At 43.1% G+C, this 21305-nt stretch overlaps 1 protein-coding gene across 6 annotated transcripts in view; it reads right to left on the minus strand.

The window, feature by feature from the left end:
- LOC146081108 (sodium channel protein type 5 subunit alpha-like) overlaps window positions 1-20247 on the minus strand; it is a 388187-nt gene extending 367940 nt beyond the window's left edge. For 4 of the 6 annotated variants that reach the window (XM_083189080.1, XM_083189078.1, XM_083189074.1 and 1 more), the window contains exon 1: window positions 19251-20247. The gene's annotated coding sequence lies outside the window, so the exon portion shown is untranslated. The remainder of the gene's footprint in view (window positions 1-19250) is intronic. The other 2 variants (XM_083189076.1, XM_083189079.1) reach the window with 2 other exon arrangements.
- Window positions 20248-21305: the final 1058 nt, after the last annotated feature.

Consider the following 21305-nt stretch of genomic DNA (forward strand, 5'->3'; position numbering starts at 1 on the left):
ATTAGTACCCCTGGATGTTTTTGCCCAATAGATGATTGCCCAACCTTGTTTTAAAATAATTTATTGTCTCTGCCGACACCACCTCTCCAGGAAGACAGTTCCACAATTTTACTGCCCTGACCATAAAAAAGTTTTTTCTTTTAGAGGTACGAAATCTTCTTTCCTCTAGTCTAAACTCATCCCCACGTGTCCTAGAGTCCTTCCTCAAAGCAAAGAGGATGTCCGACAGTTCATTATATTGGCCCCTGATATATTTATACATATTAAGCATGTTTCCCCTTAAACGTCTATTATTAAGCATGTTTCCCCTTAAACGTCTCTTTTCTAACATATAAGTCTTCTTTACTTTTTTGACTGGGTGACTAAAGTAATAGATCAAGGTGGGGCTGTAGATGTAGCTTATCTAGACTTTAGTAAGGCTTTTGACACTGTCCCACATCGCAGACTGTTAAATAAACTTGAAAGCTTGGGATTGGATTCTAAGATGGGTGAATGGATAAGAGCGTGGTTGCAGGACAGAAAACAGAGAGTTGTAGTAAATGGAGTATAGTCAAAGTAGGGAAAGGTTACAAGTGGGTTCCCCAGGGATCTGTACTTGGACTGGTGCTTTTTAATATCTTTATTGGTGATATTGCAAATGGAATTGAGGGTTAAATGTGCCTTTTTGCAGATGACACAAAGGTATGCAACAGGGTAGACACACCAGGAGGGGTAAAACAAATGATTGAGGATCTAGGTAGATTAGAGGAATGGTCAAGAGCATGGCAACTACAGTTTAATGCCAAAAAATGCAAAATCATGCACTTGGGTCTCAGAAATCCAAAGACTAAATATAGTATAATGGCACTATAATGGAAACTACTGAGGAAGAGAGGGATCTAGGTGTCATTATTTCAGGGGACTTAAAAGCAGGTAGGCAATGTAACAAAGCAATGAAGAAGGCAAGTCAGATGCTTGGTTGCATAGGGAGAGGTATCAGCAGTAGAAAGAAAGAAGTAATAATGCCACTGTATAGGTCATTGGTACGACCTCACCTAGAGTATTGTGTTCAGTTCTGGAGGCCATATTTCCAGAAGGATATAAATACATTAGAGACTGTACAAAGAAGGGCAACTAAAATGGTGCATGGCCTACATCACAAAACGTACCTGGAAAGACTAAAAGATCTTAATATGTATACTTTAGAGCAGAGAAGGGAAAGGGGGGACATGATAGAAACTTTCAAATATATCAAGGGCTTTAACAAGGTACAGGTGGGAGACATTCTTCACAGGAAGAGGAGCAACAGAACACGAGGACATGCACTGAAACTAGAGGGAGGAAGATTCAGGGGAAATGTGAGGAAGAATTACTTCACAGAAAGAGTAGTAGATAAGTGGAATAGCCTACCATCAGAGGTGGTAGACGCAAATACAGTAGTACAATTTAAACATGCTTGGGATAAGCATATTGATATCCTTACAAAAAAATAAGGATCAAATATGGTTTGAGGTAACATATTTAAAAAAGGGGCAGACTAGATGGGCCAAGTGGTTCTTATCTGCCGTCAAATTCTATGTTTCTATAAATAATCACAAACTGTCCAATCTGTCTTCATAATTCTGTTTCTCCAACCCTTTTATTAGCTTTGTTGCGTTTTCCAGTTCCATGATTTGTAGTGAGGGGACCAGAATTGTACTCCATATTCTAGGTGCGGTCTGTCCAATGCTTTATAGCAGGCATGTCCAAAGTGTGGCCCTCCAGCTGTTTGGAAACTACATATCCCAGCATGCCTTGCCATAGTTTTAGCATTCCTTAATAGCAAAACTGTGGCAAGGCATGATGGGACTTGTAGTTTCACAACAGATGGAGGGCCATAGTTTGGACATGCCTGCTTTATAGTATACTTGTTGTGTAAAAAAATTATAGGCAGACATTTTGTTGGCTGAACCAATATTCATGGCTATACCACCCTATCAATGCACTGAGAAATAATGACATCACACATCACTGGCGCATGTGGCACTTGGGGGTGTGGCAATGTGGTAGCCAGGTGGGGGTGTGAGCATGACCTTTTTGGGGTCACACTGTAGTAGCTGCACTTGAAGGAGGAAGCCCAGATATAAACCCCTCCCCCCTTCCTGGCTCCGACGTTAAGTACCATGTTGTCAGTAAGATCTGTAGTGTGTAGTAAATTGATAATGTATTCTCAAAGGGTAGGCCAGGGGCTTACTTTAGAGGCTATGGGGGGGGGGGGATTAAAATAAGTCAGTTTTTTATGCTAGCTGAAAAAAAAAATATTTCATATTCACCTGCGCCCATTTTTTAGACATGTTTCGCTAATAAAGTTTTAAAAAAAATTAAATCCAAACTACGCTGGCAAAACGCAACAAAAAAAATTGTTGAAAACATGCAATTTTGACGAAAACACATGGATTGGCGAGTAATTCACCGATCCACGTTTTTCAACTGTGACGGATTTTTTGACAGTCAAAAAAATAGTCGCTTTAACTGAATAGGTCAAATGTAAAAACAGCAAAAAAGTACAGTTTCTCGACTGTCAAAAAATCTGGCATGGAATTGAATACTATGCAATAAAGCATAAAGCATACCTCCCAACATACTCCTGTTTGTCATCACACTGGGGTGAGCCCAGCACCAAGGCAGCTGCTGGACTGCCCACAGCCTAACCATGCACTAAAGAGATGTCAGGACAATGTGCAAAAAAGGTGGTACTGTCCTTCTAAAATTGTGATGTTTATGTATTATGTATAAAGCTGTACGAAAAACACATGCTGCTATGTAAAATGATTAAGTCAAGACATTTAATCAAGTAAACAAATATGGGGCAGAGTGTATCAATCATGGCATTTAAAATGTCATATCGCCACTGATTGCATGTGTAGAAGCATCTAGTACTGTTGTGTGCTTGTACAATTGTGATTAAAGCCTTAAAGGACGACAGCTGTCCTTAGCATTGTGAGGACTTACGGGTTGGCCAGCACATGTGCGATTAAAATAAGTCAGTTTTTTATGCTAGCTGAAAAAAAAAATACTGCGAGAGATCCTACTGGATTCCTATCTGGGATGTTTGTGGTAAGAAGCCATAGAAAGTCATATTTAGCACCTAGAATAAAGGTGTAGACACATCATTCTGAACCTCAATCTAACAAATCTCCCAGTGTCCTTACTTCAGGACTGACATAATTCACATCTATAAAACCCATTGCTTAATTTCCACAATGCTGGAGTTGATTAGAAGAACTCAAGCTCCAAATATTGTGTCAGTGTCCTGGCTAAGACCCCAATGAGGGAATTGAAAGAATTAAGTACAAGCCTGTGCTGGAAACTACTGCTGATCCGCTGGGACCTGCAGTGTAAGCAGGGCCACACAAACAGTGGAATATTGTCCAAGTTTACAGAAACATAAGAAGACAAATATGTGCACCACTGGCTGCCAGAAACCGGTATATTAGGAGTAAGACAGGAAGCGACAATATTCTTGTACAATGAGAAGTTTAAGAAACTGCATAGAGGCACTAGGGCCTCGATCCCCTTCAGATGGTACTTGGGGCCTGATTCAGGTTGGATGGGTATGGTCCGAATTTGGGCCAGTGACACTCGCTGGGCGTCCGCATGGGCAGGGGAGGGAAGGGGGCAGAGATAGCGGGCTGGGGCAGGGGAACGCCCAGCGTTTTATGGGCGTCACACTGAAAAAGCTGGGCGTGCCGCTGGGAATGCAGGTGGGCCGATGCCTGCTCGGGGCGGGAGGCTGATGTCACATGACTTCAGCGCCCGCCCCCTTTTACGTCCCTCTTTGGTCAAGACTGACTTTTATCTGCGAGCGGGAGAAAAATCATTCGATGGTCGGCGAAATCTAGAAAGCTACAAACCCCTATACTGTTATATAGCTTTGTTCTCCATATACTTGCCATCTTTTTTATATCACCTCATTGCTGCCTAACTTCTGTCTTAATGGTTGCCATCCTCTGGTAAAGTCCTGGAGGGGACCAAATGTGTTCAACCAATACTGACAGTAAATGCAATACCGACAGCCAATACGGTATACTCACCCGTACATAAATTACAACAGTGAAAAGTAGAGACAGAACAGTATATTGAACTGTAAGGTGATTGAGCCCAAATCAAGTCATCGCCCGCCCACTTTCGCTAGGTAAGTGTTTGGCTACTGGCAAGTGGCAGCTGGCTACGGGAGACTTGCCCACTTTTCTGGGGGGCTGGAGCACCATTCCATATTCGGGAGCCTTCTGGTCGTACCGGGAGAATAGACAAGTATGGTTCTTACCCACAGCAAATTCCAGAAAAGTTCATGAAATATTGAGTTCCTTTCTTTCAGCAAATTGAATCAAGAATCATATATCACTTGTTCAATAAAAGATTGACTAGACAGAAACTTCCAAATATATCATTTGAAATGTAAATGATTGCATATACAGGATATATGCATTTTTAATAAGTTCAACAATTGCATTTTAAAATATACTTGTGTTGTAAATTGTGCTTTCATTTTCCGCGTCACTATATACTGTAGATTCAGAGGGTGAAATTTTATAGAATGCAAATTTTTCACACTTTCAAAATCGCCCTTTATCGCGCTATTTGAAATCACATTTTTTGCCGCGAATCCGCATATTTATTGAGGTGCGTATTCTGAGGGGAAAAGTGCGATTAAGTGCAATAATGGGCGAATTTTAGGCATGAAAATATGCGATTTTTAGGCATGAAAATGTGCGAATTTGATGTAATGTGGACACCCCCGGAGGGAGAAAGTGTCGGGATTTCGGCGATCGGGATTCCGGCGTCGGGATTCTGAACGCCGGGATCCCAACCGCCGGGATTTTAACTGCATCCCTCACAAACACGCGCTAGAAACAATGTATAAGAACAAACTTATATTTCACTGGCCAGTGAGACTTAACAATAAAAGACAAATATACACATTTAATAACTAATCATTATTCATTATTGGGTTAAAGAAATAGCCGATGGTAGGTTAATACATGGTCTTCCTGAGATGGTTATGTCCAGATGTTATTATTGGATCAATATAACACAGTTATAGACAGTTCTTAAAACGCCAATTAGTGTAAAAGAAGGGGTTTTTGATTGTCCACTGTCTGGCCAGACAACACGAACACCAGTAATAGGTGTGCAATAAAATTGAAAAAATAGGGATCCCAATAATCACTGACTGCTGACTGTCCAGCCACCGTTAAATGCAGTGCTGGATAGAAATGTAACACTACTTGCTTTTCATGCAGGCAGGTATGGGGTCGCGTTCTGGAGCTCCAGAAAAGATGGTGGAGGTAGCATAAAGTGGTATTACGCATTTCTCCGCCTCCTATAAGGTGTCAGTGGCTTAAATATGCGAATTCGGGAAAAAGTGCGATTTCGGACGTTTTTGGCCCAAAAAAACCCCGCAAAAATCACATTTTCGGCTCTCATTAAATGTCACCCAGAGAATCTGATTTGAGTCACACATCTAAATCCTGCTTTCTTTAAGCTTTTCAATGCATATTTCTGGCTGTCACAACAATTCTGTCATAACATGACTTCCAAACAAAATAAAGGCTGTATCGGGAAGGAAACGTTATATTCCCTTACAAACAATGACACTCATACTCTCATACCAAATTGTGTTGCAACATAACGCACTGATTTTTGCAAAACAATAGATGAATAATCAATGAGAAAGACATGACGGTTTCTGTTTTCCAAAGGCTTACAGCACTGGTCTGGTCATAGTGATGAGTTAAATTACCTGGCGCTCACCTTGTGTATAATCCCTTCCCCCTAGTGCCTGATTTGGTATATGATTAATCTTGGTTCTTTTTTTAGCAGTTGTTTATTGTTCGTTCCCTAGTTAATGGATGGACCAGCAGAAGAGTAGTGACGTAGTCTGTAGCCTAGGATGTGAGCAGCAACAGTTATCACAGCCACACCCACCATAAGTAAGCCGTTTCACCAAGGATGACAGACACAATGTACAGAGACAGCAGGCAGTTATTAGCATAGGCAAAATTAGGGGGTGGTCCGGGGTGCAAAGAGAACTGATGGAATGCAGTTCTGACCCACTTTAACCGCTGGCTCAAGGTCTGTTATATGATGCTACATATTTGTATAAAAATACTATTTTTTAAATAAAATATAAATGAATGAAAAGCATAAACCAGATTAGAGCGAAATGGGTCAGAAAAGGGTATTCAAATAAGTCTGGTGGTTTTTGGGCTAGCTGAAAGAAATGGACTTTAGTATTCAATTGCAGGTCCATATTTTAGTCTTTATGAACTGATGCCCATTATGAACTGATGTTGTTTTTTTTTGTCGAATCAGCATTAATGAAAAGTGACAATAAAGGGCAAAAAACAACCGCAATTTCACCAAAAATGCATTGCCATTCACAGATATATTGCTCATACACACTGACCGATGGTACATCGATATGTCGCCCATTGTGTGGGCACCTTTAGAGTCTTAAGGAACTCTTATTGTTGCAAGAACAGACCCTGGGACGGTATGCTGTCATTGGGTCGACAGTGTTGACACTCAACAGGTTGCCCACTATTAGCCGACAGACAGAAGGTTGACACATGAAAAAGGTCGACATGGAAAAGGTCAATGATTATTTTTTAACTGACTTGTTCATGCTTTACCATCCCAGTGGGCACAGATAAGAGAATAGAATAGTGAGCTGAGCACATCAAGATTGGCGCCCGACACTAATCCGGGGTTCATGTCCACCTATGTCGATATAGACACCAAAAAAAAAAAAAAACATGAAAACTACCCTTTTCCTCACGTCAATCTTTTCCCTTTGTTGACCTTTTCACCATGTCGATCTAATGCATGTTGACCCTTTTCATATTTACTTAAGGTCGATTGTGTTCGATGATGGTCAGTTTCTAGTTGATTTAAAATCGATTTAAATCGAGCAAAGAAATGAATAGCACTAGTTTTTGTTTTTATAATTTGAATAGAACGTTAGCTGAGCATATGTATAAAAATAGGATGAGAGATCAGAAAGTGAGAGATTTGGTAAGAAATATCCACTTTATTTAAAACGGCAATCATTTACACTTAAATCAAAACCAGTTTGATTTTGCAGTGTAAATGATTGCCGCTTTAAAAAAAAAAAAAACCCTGGAGATTTCTTACCAGATCTCTCACTTTCTGAATCTCTCATCCTATTCAATTTCACCCAAAATGTCTATTTATCTGTAGATGTAGTGAATGACACCTGTTGCATTGTTATCGAGCTATGTTTAAAGTTACCATATCATGCCAAAAATACATGATAGGTATTTGTCTTTGGCTTAGAGGCTTTCAATCATCTACAACACTCACATTTTGCATGTGATAATGGAAACCAAAAGACCAAAGAGAACGGTCTGTGACTTGCTAGAGTGCTAGGGCCGTATGTGGGAACTCCTGTTCATAAATCATACACCATTCATCTCACCATTCATTACAGTATGCCACGCTTCCATCTTCCCCCACCTTTCTGTCTGACTGACAGATGTAACAGCTGCTGCTCTGCGGCCATAGGAAGCAGAACAATTTGAAAACTGTGACAACAACATTAAGAGAAGACAACAAGTCAGCAACTCCCCAACCTCTGTAGCCTGGCAGCCCTGCGCTGACTAATTCCAGCAGCTCATGCACAGGACCCTGGTACAGCAGCAAGCGGCAGCTGTTGTGGAGATGTGATGGGCAAGAATGCGGCCTGGGAAATAAGCGGAAATGCCAGGGGCCTGTGGCACGATACATTCCACCTGCCGGCTAAAGGCAATTAACCCTTTGGTTTCTGTATTGACTGCGAACGCTCTAATTATTGCTGCAAAGCAGTGCAAGTTCTGGCAGTTTAGTTCATCTCCTTTTTTTATGTCACTCATGGAAAATAGTTCCCTATGATATGATTTAGAACTTGTTGTATCCAGATTCCCAAACTACAGATTTACGATGTTTGACGTTATAACTTAAGCAGTCTTATTGGTAATTTTATCCCTACTTAATTATTTCAGGCTTGGACTTCATAGGCAGAGAACAGTGGCGGATTTTACCTAGGGGGGCTGCAACCCTGCAGCCCATAGGTACAAACCGCCACTGCCTTCCACTGATCATCTGGTAAAGCATGCTGGGTCTTGTAGTTTTATAACAGCTGGATAGCCACAGTTGGCCAGAGTTTTGTTGTTGTGATGTTTCGGTCTTATAGAGGCTTTACAAGTATCTTACTTATGGCATACTTGCCGACTTTTCAAATAGCCTCTCCGGGATAAGCCCAGAGAGGACAGCCGGATCTCCAGGTCAGGGGGCAAGGACGGGGCTGACTACTGAAAGCCCCGCCCCCAATCCATGCAAACGCTGCGATTTGTGGGTCCGCGAGTAGGGGCGGGGCTAAAATGACGCGAAATGACGCGATTTGCGTCATTTTAGTCCCACCCCTTGCCGCGGACTCACGAAAACCCGGTAATTAGTGCAGCACGGAAGGGGGGTGCAGGAACTGCCTGGCAATTGCGGGAGGATTGCTGACCTTCCTGGGGGTCAGGCGGGGGAACCTATTTTTGGGAGCCTCCCAGCAATTCCGGGAGGGTAGGCAAGCCTGACTTATGGTGGATGGTTCTGTTGCCATCTTACTTTACTCTAGACTCAAATGATTTGCCAAATTGTATGGATATTTATTTGCAATATTAAACAAATCTCTATTTACAACTTTTAGAGCCATTGGGTGAAATTTAATAGCATGAGAGATTCTGAAAGTGAGAGATTTGGTAAGAAAGACCCAGTTTTTTTTGAGAGACAATCATTTACACTGCAAAATTAAACTGGGTTTGCAGTGTAAATGATTGCCGCTTTAAAAAAAAAATGGGTCTTTCTTATCAAATCTCTCACTTTCTGAATCTCTTATCCTATTCAGTGGTCGACCCAATGACCAATACCCATTGGGTCGACCCTGTGACTCATACCCGGACCAGCATTACAATGAGAGTAGGTGTTCCGATCCTACTTCAGCAGAAGGTATGTAACTGAACCTGACTTAAAGTGACTGTTCTGCAGAGGGACTGAGGGTGGGATGTTGTAACATCCGCAGCCCTGTACCGCCGGGCATCGCATTATTAATAATGGCATATGCTCTAACCCTCCCCATGTCGACCTAATGCTTCTGTCGACCTAATGACCCTGTTGACCTAATGACCCTGTCGACCTACAGTCATGACGACCTTCCTGCATGTCGACCTTAATGCATTTCAACCTAATGTTGTCGACCTAATGCTTGTTGGCCATCATACTGTCTACCCAATGATCTATATCTGTCTGCATGAGTCGCACCTCAAATGCATCCTAACTGTCTGTGCACAGATGCCATATCTTAGAATAAAGGCCCATACACACTGGGAGACTTTGAGCTGAAAGTCACTCAAAACAGCATGTTTGAGCGGCTTTCAGCTCAATGCCGCCCAGTGTGTATGTCCCAGCAATGAGCGGTGAGCACTGCTGCACGCTCCCGCATCATCGTCATACCAGCAGATGAGCGGCTTTCAGCTCAATGCCGCCCAGTGTGTATGTCCCAGCAATGAGCGGTGAGCACTACTGCACGCTCCCACACCATCGTCATACCAGCAGATGAGCGGCTTTCAGCTCAATGCCGCCCAGTGTGTATGTCCCAGCAATGAGCGGTGAGCACTACTGCACGCTCCCACACCATCGTCATACCAGCAGATGAGCGGCTTTCAGCTCAATGCCGCCCAGTGTGTATGTCCCAGCAATGAGCGGTGAGCACTGCTGCACGCTCCCGCATCATCGTCATACCAGCAGATGAGCGGCTTTCAGCTCAATGCCGCCCAGTGTGTATGTCCCAGCAATGAGCGGTGAGCACTACTGCACGCTCCCACACCATCGTCATACCAGCAGATGAGCGGCTTTCAGCTCAATGCCGCCCAGTGTGTATGTCCCAGCAATGAGCGGTGAGCACTGCTGCACGCTCCCGCATCATCGTCATACCAGCAGATGAGCGGCTTTCAGCTCAATGCCGCCCAGTGTGTATGTCCCAGCAATGAGCGGTGAGCACTACTGCACGCTCCCACACCATCGTCATACCAGCAGATGAGCGGCTTTCAGCTCAATGCCGCCCAGTGTGTATGTCCCAGCAATGAGCGGTGAGCACTACTGCACGCTCCCACACCATCGTCATACCAGCAGATGAGCGGCTTTCAGCTCAATGCCGCCCAGTGTGTATGTCCCAGCAATGAGCGGTGAGCACTGCTGCACGCTCCCGCATCATCGTCATACCAGCAGATGAGCGGCTTTCAGCTCAATGCCGCCCAGTGTGTATGTCCCAGCAATGAGCGGTGAGCACTACTGCACGCTCCCACACCATCGTCATACCAGCAGATGAGCGGCTTTCAGCTCAATGCCGCCCAGTGTGTATGTCCCAGCAATGAGCGGTGAGCACTGCTGCACGCTCCCGCATCATCGTCATACCAGCAGATGAGCGGCTTTGAGGACGGCTCTGCATAGCATTGGAATCGGATGGAAAAAGGAGTGCTTTTTGCACATGTGATATATCGCAGGAAGTTTGACTGATTTTTCCAGTCGCTCTAGCCCCCTACTCCATCCCATCAGATATATCTTAAGGTGCCCATACACGTACCAATTAGCCGGTACTTTTTGTGCTAAAATAGCATCGTTGTGCATGTGTTGTGCATGGGATGCGATGCTATTTTAGCACAAAAAGTACCGGGTAATTGGTACGTGTATGGGCACCTTTAGGGTACAATTGTATGCCATAAGATATGCGATTGATCTCGGCTTGATCAATCGCATGAGATATATCTTATGCAAAAATGACACCAGAGTACAAAACCATATGCAATCACCCCCGGGAAGGTCAAGGTAAATCGCACCTGCCTTCAGGGTCAGACATATCGTTGTAGTGTATGGGGCTTTCTACACAAAGGCCATACACTCAGCCAGGGAAACTGCACCTGCCATAGAGCTGGTGCAAGTTCCAATGGTGGGAATGTCAGAAATAATGTTGAATGAACATATGAGAGTTAGTGCTCTGGTTATGCTTCAATTAGGTTGTGGATACCAATATATATGTCAACAGTCCATAGGTCAACTACTATTGGTCGACATATGTCAACACATGTAAAAAGTTGACATTCAATAGGTCTACATTAAATAAAGGTTAGCACAAGCAAAAGGTTGTCACGGAAACACAGGAAAGGTCAACACACATTTTTTTATGTTTTTGATGTCTATGTCGACATGTGTTAACAAGGACCCCCAATAAGTGTAACGCCTCCCCTCACATGGCTCACTCCACTCGCCATGCTTTGGAACATTATATAATTTAACTTTATGCCAACATGGATCATGATGAAAAAGTCAATAAAAAAAAGAAAAAGAAAAATGTGTGTCAACCTTTTCAGGTGTCGACCATTGCCACGTCAACCTTTTGCGTGTGTCGTCCATTTGTTAACGTCAACCTATAGCATGTCGACCTTTTTTATGTGTCGCCCAATAGTGGTTGACCTTTTGAATGTTGACCTAGAGACTGTCGACCTATCAACTAGAACCACTTTATTTAAGGTTAGGTTTAGACTGCAGTTAGGGTAAAATAGTACTTTGGACAATGTCACTGTCAACACTCATAATGCCAACATATGTTCCATGCCGACATTCTCGTGTCATCATTCTGCATGTCGATTACCACACCCCCTCAGCATACTAATCACCAGAGAAATGCTAAATGAGTATTATGGTCACCTAGACACAGTGAGAAGGCAGCTAGTCTGTAGACTGTACCATTAATCACAAGTCAAGGATTTCTGCTATGAGATCAATAGTGACATCACTGGGCACACCAGATCTTAGTGATCTGATTGGCTGTATTTTAAATGTACAGTCCATAAAACATACATTGTGTGTACCTTCATAGATCATATACAAATGTGGAATTCCTACACATAGGGAGAATTCAACTGTCCATGAAAAGTTTTCAAAGGTGAAAAAAAGACGTGGCCTCGGGTTTTAATTAGGGATGTGCACCGGCCACTTTTCCTGTTTTGTGTTTTGGGTTCTGATTACCATCAGGTTTTGGGTTCTAATGGGTTTTGCCAAAACACCCCCTCAACGTTTTGGTTTTTGGGTTCTGATTTTTTTTTTCTCACACGCATGCGCATCTCAGTTTCCCGTCGGCAGGGGGACGGGAACCCTGTCTGTCTCCAATTCAGGGAGACGGACAGGGTTAGGGTGGGGCGGCAAGGCGGCGGGGACCCCGGGCGAACCTTGGCCAGGCGGCGGGGACCCGGGGGGAGCCCCGTTGTAAGGCGACGCGCGCATCTCGTGCACTCGCGTCCCCTTACGGCGGCTGGCTGGGGATGGCGGCTGGCGAATCTTTTTCTTCCCCTGCAAGAGCGAGACCCGCTCCATCTGTAAGTTCGTGGCGGTTCGGATCTCTAGGATCCGAACTTGCTCATCTCTAGTTTTAATGCCCATGGCTTTTAATTACGTTTCATTTTTCATCCAAGAGAATTGTTAATGCCTGTTAAATTGATTAACACAGAGAACAGAGTTGTGGCATGGGTTATCCAGCTACTCAGATTCTTGACTTTGGGGCTAATTGAATAGCCCCTTGGAATTAATTCGGCCTGCGGTAATTTACCACTGCTCATTGAATTCCAACAGTTTAATACAGTGGCGTAAGTTTGTCCGAGGCGCCCGGAGGCAAGAGGATTGTTGGCGCCCCCCAACCTCCCCCCACTTTAATAAATATATATTACTGTATATACACACACACAACTTCTAGGGTGTGTATAAAACACAGACAAGCATATAATGATCAACGTTTCAGTGTTTACTCGCACTATTTTCAAGATCTTGTCGTGGAGTGCCGCATCCTGTAAATTGTGTGTATGCTGGACATTTTTCTGTAGCCTGTCCTTAGTGGACAAACAGAGAGTGGGAGGGTTGGATGGCAGTGGCTGCCAGCCATGTGGACTAAACAGTACCCCTTCCCTCTCACCCTGTGGGGTAGCAAGAACCAGGGGTGCCAAGAGGAGGGCTTTGGTTAAAAAATAAATACATTTTAAAAATTAAATAACTTAAAAAAATTAAATAAATGTACAATTTTGAGAAAGGGGTGTGTCCATCGAGAGGGGGCATGGTTACGGGGGTCTGTGAAAAATGTATGTCGGCAATGGGAATAATTCTGGTGTTTCAGGGTGCCGTGATTATAAGAAGTTTGGGATCCTCTGCCGCACACAGCACCCTCAGCAGCGTGTGCTGACCTGGGGCAGAGGCTGTGCTGCGGTAGCAACCTGACCTACTGTATCTCACTGAATGCCCGGCTCGCTGCAATGGGAGAGCTGTGCCCCTCCACCAGACCCAGCCAGACGAAAAGTAGCCGCTCCCCCGCTCGGCGCCAATGGCAGGGACCTGTGTGGGTGAGTGGTACTAGGTGAGCACATACAGTACCTGCTACTTTTGCAGGACTCTGCCTCCTCCACATTGCTGGCTTCCCTGCTGCTACATGGGGTCTGCAGGGCAGGCTGACATGGCTGGAGATGAGTCCTCAGTCTCTCCCCCTCGTGTAACAGCAGGTGCTGCTGTCAGCATCAGGACAGGGCTCAGGTCGCGTGCCTACGAAGCAGCCGTCTTCTCCCCTGCGCACGCCAGTTGAAATGTAGATGCCGGACAGGAGGGGAGGGTACGCACTGCGTTGCTGCTGAAACGAGACGCATATGAATGTGGCTCATTTACAGCAGCAACAAGGACATGTAATGGGGGACATGTAATGGGGGGCAATGGAGTCAGTGCCCCCTTCTGGCCAGGAGCCCGGCGGCAAATGACTCCATTGCCTCCCAGAGTTCCGCCACTGGTTTAATAATGTTAGGGTTATAGGCCTAATAACAATGATTTCTCCAAATTCTAGAAATATTGCTAACCTAAAATGAAATCAGAAGACAATGCATAAAAGCCCAGGACAGACAATGCCGTGCCTATTGTTGAGATGTCAACAATAAAATGTAAACATATGCTTTGAAATGACACAAATGCTATTAAACTATCAGTGTCTCTGGCCTGCGCCAGTGATTACCCTTGTTAGGCTGCTGTGCCAGGAGTGGGAACATAAATCTGCATTGGCATTTAGAGGCTGGAAGGACTCTCGGATACAACTATGTATGGATATCTCGTAGATCCCTGTTTGTGAGTTTACAGAAACTCAGAGGTTCTGCAATGTCTGCAGGGATGCAGTCAATTTACTGACAGTCAAAATACTGACGGTTACTGTCAACCATTGAAAGACTGTCAAAATAATGACACGTTCAGAATTCTGATATCCATTATGCCGACATTGGTCAAAATGCTGACTTTGACTACAGTAAATGTTGACATGTCAAAAAGTTGACATGAATTTTTTATGATGTTTTCTTTGAAACCGACTTGTTCTTACTTCACGATCCAAGTGGGCATAAACTTACAAGAGGAACCAGAGTATTATATTTGACCACTTGCAAAATAAAAATAGAAACTATTTGAAGGCAGATAAAGATATAATCACTACTATTACATATCTTATAGAGCCTAGTGTTTTCCTCTGCATTGAGGATTTTGTGGGATGTATTGCTCATTTTACTCTACTGTATTGCTCATTTTACTCAGAGACAATAGCATACCGGCAGCGATGGACTCCGCCACCAAATCGGCGCTGCTATTTGTGCATGCACATGACCTTTGTCGCATGCATGCACATGCCGTGGCATGCGTAGGCTGCCTCTCCCGGCTTGCACAGAGAGAGCTGCCGGACCCACCATGAGTCCAGCGTCTCTCTGTGTGCCGATCGGGAGGCAGAGCCTCCTCTTACAAGAAGAAATCGGCCCCTCTGGCCATCGGCCCCTATGGCATTTGCCAAAAGTGCCAGACGGCTAGTCCGGCTCCGAAACCAGGCCCCAAGATCACTGTTGACAACACCGCCAGGGTGTGTGTGTGGGGGGGAGGGCTACCTACAAATAATGTATATTAATCATGCCCCATGGTGTTCACATTACATTAGTGTTGCCTGCAGCATAAATATGTTTTGCAGAATATAATTTAGTTAAATGAAAAGGCTCCTAAATAAATTGTACACTAACTTGCTACCAGACAAGTTAGTACATGTGACTCTAATATGAGGACAAGTACAAGGTTTTACCTGAGTAGTGATTTCCAGCATCTGTTTGTGCATGATGGCCGCATATAACACTAAGCTAATGACAACCTTGTAGGAACTCTGCCGACTTGCCAACTACCAGTCCCTATGGCGACATGAGCCTAATTCTCATGGTAAGTATTCGGCTTTACTGTTATGAGGTTTTTATAAATAATGACACGTTCTACAGTACTGCTCTAATACTGCAGCTATATGTGGAATACAATTCTTACGTGTGGTTTGCGTTCCACATAATATACAGGTTACTATTTATTGAAAGAAAATAGGTTGAGTGCAACAGAGTGAATATATATGGTTTATACAGCAGACACATTATGTTGATGGTGTTGCCCATTGGACTGCATTTTACTGAAATACTAGACATCTGCCCTGTAGAGAATACATGTTTGAATGCTAGTAAGGTAAAGGCATGTGCTGGTTTATTATCATAACCGCACGTAAGAATGGCTACTACGGTGACTGAATAATCATATCAGCATTACCCAGGATGCTCTGCTGTAGGAAATTCTTACTGAATGAAAAGAACACTGTATAATTAGGCACTTAGCTATAATGAGTTTTTCATAGATTTAGAGCGCACAGAAACTGTGAATTTAAACTAAAATTAAAACAAATGAAAGTCTACGGCATCGTTCTCACATCTAGGTTTAATACAGAATACACAGCATGCGGATTTAGATGTAACCGTTTGGCTTTACAGGTGAAGCAATATAATAGCTGTCAATACCAGTATGAAAAACAAACGTCAAAGTCACATTGTCACCTAGATCATATTTCCCTGGGTCGCCCCAAACCTATGCAGGAGTCCCAGGAGCTGCTCGGTGCAATTATTACCCTGCAGTTCCTTACCTCAAAATGAGTGGGTGGGGATGGGAGGGGAGCAGTTATAAGCTTCATTTAAGGGATTGTGATTGTGACATATTTCCATCTGCCGCCAAAGATGGTATTCTTTACTTACTGTACTGGTAGTAGTGATACTTTAAGATACACTTAAGGTGCCCATACACTTGTAAGATTTGGGCACTTTTCACCAGATTCTGACGTATTGGGCAGAGAATTCGGGTGAAAAGTGCAGGAATCATATGTGCCTAACCACCGGTTCCGATCCGATGCGCCGTCCCATGCCCATTATATCAGATCTGGAGAGTGCAAGTGCTGCAAGTAAGATTTATCGGATCCGGCAGCACTTGCTGATCAGGACCACATACGATGTTGGGCAGTTGCTAAGGTATCACATGCGAGGCTGTATGCAATATCCCGGATAAGTGTATGGCCACTGTATAATGTATTTGATGTCTGTATTCCTTGGTGTAATTTGGTGTATTTAACCAAACATACCAAAACTACCCTGAAAATACTGTAAAAAAGTTGCTTAATGTGTGTGTGCGTGTATGTGTGTATATATATATATATATATATATATACATACACACACACACATATGCTATACATACAGTGGAGCAGATGTATGCACTTAATGCTTAATGTATTGCTGGAGCACCTAACATGCGCTAGGGACAGCCGGCGTGGCTTTCCCCTTCAATTCCCGGGTAACTAGCGGCATGGTGTGATGTATTAACAGCCCCCTAGGCTGCGCTCAAGATCTTGCAATAATAACGAGATCTCGCGCAGGCCCATTACAGCAGGCCGGAGGAGAGAGGTTGTTTTTTTAATGCGCAGTGCTGCCGGGGGCACCGATAAGAAGAGCCGTGGATACAGGACATAACGGCTCCTGGGGGGGGGGGGGGGTGTTTAATACATTAGGCTGCTACGGGTGCCTGCTTCTCCTCGTTATGCTGGTTTATAAAACATTATGGTCCCATTAATACATCTGCCCCAGCACGTTTTATTTATTTATGTATTTATGTAATTGTGTGTATCAGTGGACATTATGTACCGTGTGTCATTACTGTTTCTGCACAGTTCTACATGTTGAAAACTGTTTTGACTTATGAGTTTGTATATTCATGCCCCAGAGGCCTCTCGCGCAGGTCACCTTTGAATGAGCAGGTAAACCCTGTCCTGAGGGCTGTCCCTAAGTAAAGCACAGAGCCATTGAAACAATACTGTATGTGATCACAGCAGAGAGCGGATGCAGCAATTAACATTCCATTCACCTGTACTCGGCCTGTGGATATATTTGGTTTATGTACAATGTACTCAAATGACTTGTTCCATCTAATGGATCAGATATTTGAACAAAATCTTGATTTTTTGTCCCCCCAGTTCCACATTTTAATCAAATTACAATAATGAAGATAATTATATTGTTGGTATAGTCTTATGTTCAACTAAGTTTTAATTTCCAATTTCTGTTAACACAAAATTCTGAACATTACATTCTAATCTGCGTTCAATCATTATTTCATTGGCTACGTAAATGTGTGCAAATTTACCAGCAGGCAAGTAACCTAATGACACAAGAAGAAAAGGGTTGTCTGGGGTGCGCTCTAATAGTACCACCTAGCACAAGTATATAATAGGCATGATATCACAATCATATATCCTCTAGAGTGGAATTCGCATGTTCAACAATGAAACGTAGACTTCGTTCAAGATGAACCTAATGAGCCTGATTATAACACCAGCCAAGGTTTCACGAAACAACAATCAGGATTCAGGCTGACGGTCACAATCACTAGGTCCATTGATTTGCCCTGATTTTCCACTGTTTTACTTTGATGCAAATCACAAAATCATAAAACGACATCTGTTTTTCTATTATGTGCAACTGTGTGACAGTTCTTAAAATCTACATACACACATCTGTGTCATCCAATCAACACATATCACAACAACAAATAAAGCACAGCATACCGTAAGTTGCCTCCCGACAATATCGTCACAGATGTGAATTAAGCACAGAAATTCAGTATTATATTTTAAATAAAATCTTGCCTTATAGATAAGCAATAATCAATATTCCTTATGCAGTAAGCAGTTTAACCCTTTGAGTGCCAAGTGAATATGTCGAAATAGGTGTGAAAATTGCCAAGCCAATGTTTACGCAATATAGGAAATATAATCTTTCTTTTACACAACATGTTTTCTTTGAATTTATATAACAAATGAGAGCGACGCTGGCATTGTTAGCGGATGTTTTACACATCTCTCTCATTTATGTTGGCACTGAATGGGTTAATAATTTGTACTGAGCAGAACCTCTGAGGGTTTTTCTAACTGAAAAGATTTGAAAACCTTTCTAGGGGATAAACTCAAACAAATAAACGACATAAACATTTGAATTAAAAACAGTTATAATAATAGTAACAGTAATGAGGATGATGGTGATAATAATAATGATAATGGTCCGGCACCGTCAAATTGGATCAAATAATCTGATCAATTAGGTAGATGCATTTAAAAGTCAAACACACTTCCAACAAAGCCACCACTACTCAGGGTAATGTAGTTACACAATCACATGGGCAGGATGAGGTATATATACAGCCTTACAGCAGCCTCTACTGCTGTTTGCCTTATGCCCCTGTCCCATTTAATCCAATTTAATTGTAATTTATTACAGAGGGAGCAAAAACAAAACTTTGTGATAATGGATTTTAATTCTCCATGTAAGGTTACAAAGTTGAACAGTGAAAAAAAGATTCTGACATCCAGATGAGATTCTCTGCTCGTATTTTTACACTGTCAGAAAGTCTGGGATGTATTCCAAATACGTGTTATAAATCTTTTTTATTTTCTGACCGCAAAATTCAGTGGATTAAACACTTCGACGACTAAAGCTTTCAATATATAGAAACACACCTAGCCGCAGAAATAAAGATAACACGAAAGGGTGCAGTGACAGGTGGAAAGAAAGATTGGTTTTATTGTCAACGATCTCAAAGGATTCATCCATAGCTTCTGAGAATTCCCAGCTAACTTTTACGCTGGTTCCAGGAAAAGATTGATTGGAATTAAAACAGGATAACGAATGCATGCACTTAAGAAGTGAGAGGCTCCTGTGCTTATGAGTGGGGGGGATTAAAACAGGCAAAGCTGTAACACAGATCATAGAAGAGCATAAGGTACTTACATTGAAGTGCAGCTTGTCCTGTAGTTCTATATAGTTCTGATGCTGCCTAGATCTGTATATAAATTCTCGGGTTAAGTCCACAAACTGCTCTGCTCTCTACCCCTGATGGTTAGTCCAATTAAAAACTCAGCTCATGTTGCTTTTGTGGGAGGCACAAATTGGGGGGGAGCCCTCCTCCAGATGCTGGTCTGTGCCAAGCTGATCTATAAAGATGAGGATGGGAAGAGGGAGGCTGAGCTGGTCCAGAGGGGGATAATGTTGGCGTTTAGACGGTCAGGGCTGTAATTACCTGCTGAGACTTGTTGTGTGCCTGGAGCCCCTCCAAGGTTTTGTGTGATCTCTGATCAGCAAGCTCCGGACTGGTCTCAAGGTAACCACTCCCTGAGACAGAGCCAGGCAGCAGCTGCCTCCAGCACATACAGGGCTGGCCTGGGAGGTCTCTCTCTCATCAGGCTGCAACAATTGGTCATCCAAGTTTTTGCTGGAATTCCAAGGTGCCTCCAAATCTAGGAGTCCTGCGGCTGTCAGGGAATACCTGGGATGGAGGATGAAGGACTGTGTACATGCCCTCCAGCCCTTTTAGCATCCAGATGGACACTAATTAGCCTTCTGTGCCTTCCTGTAAGCAAGTCATCCAGAACTCACAGTATAGCTGTGGTACTATCATTACTTCTGATTTATAATGTCACATCAAACTCAATCGTTGTCACTGACACATTGGAAATGTTTTACAGAAAAAGTTCAGAGAAGTATCCTACCACTCCCATGTATGCCAGTGTCACGTCCAGCTGGACTTGTTCTCTTCTTTGTCCAAATAGTCCCCAGAAAAAAAAAATCCACATTCAACAGCCCACAAATAGAAACTTTTAAAAGAGAACATAGACCAGGAGTGTGGTGCAAACTCTTCTCTCTGTCCGAATGGATAATAAGATCATTGCCATGTAGGAATCATATGCTCTTCTGCACATGACAGTGAATACCCAGTGCAGGTGTGATCATTATAATAAGGACAACAGGGAGCTTGTCACTGGAGAGGACAGAATGCACCCAGGCAGCAGCCAGTCATTCTATGCTCTGATCCTCCCACTACCCTGCAGTCATACACTGGCATCATGATGCCATCTAGTGGCCATATGAATACAGTTTAAAGTTACTGATCATTTTATAACAATGTTACTAGGTCTCTAACTTCTTGTAATTGTCCTGCGTGTAAGGTGTGATTCCTTAAACAAATCTGAATTGATCTTTATAGTTCATTTGCGGTATCTAATCATAAGTAGTTACATACTACAGGCATTGTCTTAAGAGAACATACTCACTTTATGCAAAAGTATCTATAGCAGGCATTCCCAACCACGGTCCTCAAGGCACACCAACAGTGCAGGTTTTAGTGATATTCAGGCTTCAGCACAGATGGTTAAATCAAAATAACTGAGGTACCAATTAAGTCACCTGTGCTCAACCTGGATTTCTCTAAAGGTGCCCCATACACATTACAATGATTGTATACAATATCGCATTTCATAGGTTTTGCAATGAGATGAGATGAGAATAGATGAGATCTAGTACAAAAAGTATGTGCTGCACATACTTTTTGTACTAGATCTAATCTCATCTGATTGCAATTCAAAACCTATGCAATGCGATGAGATGCAATATTGTATACAATATTGTATACAATAATTGTAACGTGTATTGGCACCTTAAAACCTGCACTGTTGGTGTGCCTTGAGGACCATGGTTGGGAATGCCTGATCTATAGGAATAGTACAAACAATCATGCTTGGAGGGTCACTGAACAGCCTGCATGCGCGTCCCAGTGTGATAGACCCTCTCCGCCGGCTCTCACCAGCTAAGCAAAGAAGAGAGGGGCTCCATCTGTACACATTACACTAAATGGGGGTCCATGATGACAGGTGTCAACATTGAGACCCCAAAAAAAGGTGAAAAACTCATGTCGACCTATTAATGTGTTAACATTTTGCTTGTGTCAACCTTTTGACCATGTCGATCTATTACATGCCAACCTTTAATTTTCGACTTATTGACTGTCTA

The sequence above is a fragment of the Crinia signifera genome, chromosome 5 (genome assembly GCF_055691185.1).
Source record: "Crinia signifera chromosome 5, ASM5569118v1, whole genome shotgun sequence".
NCBI lineage: Eukaryota > Metazoa > Chordata > Amphibia > Anura > Myobatrachidae > Crinia > Crinia signifera.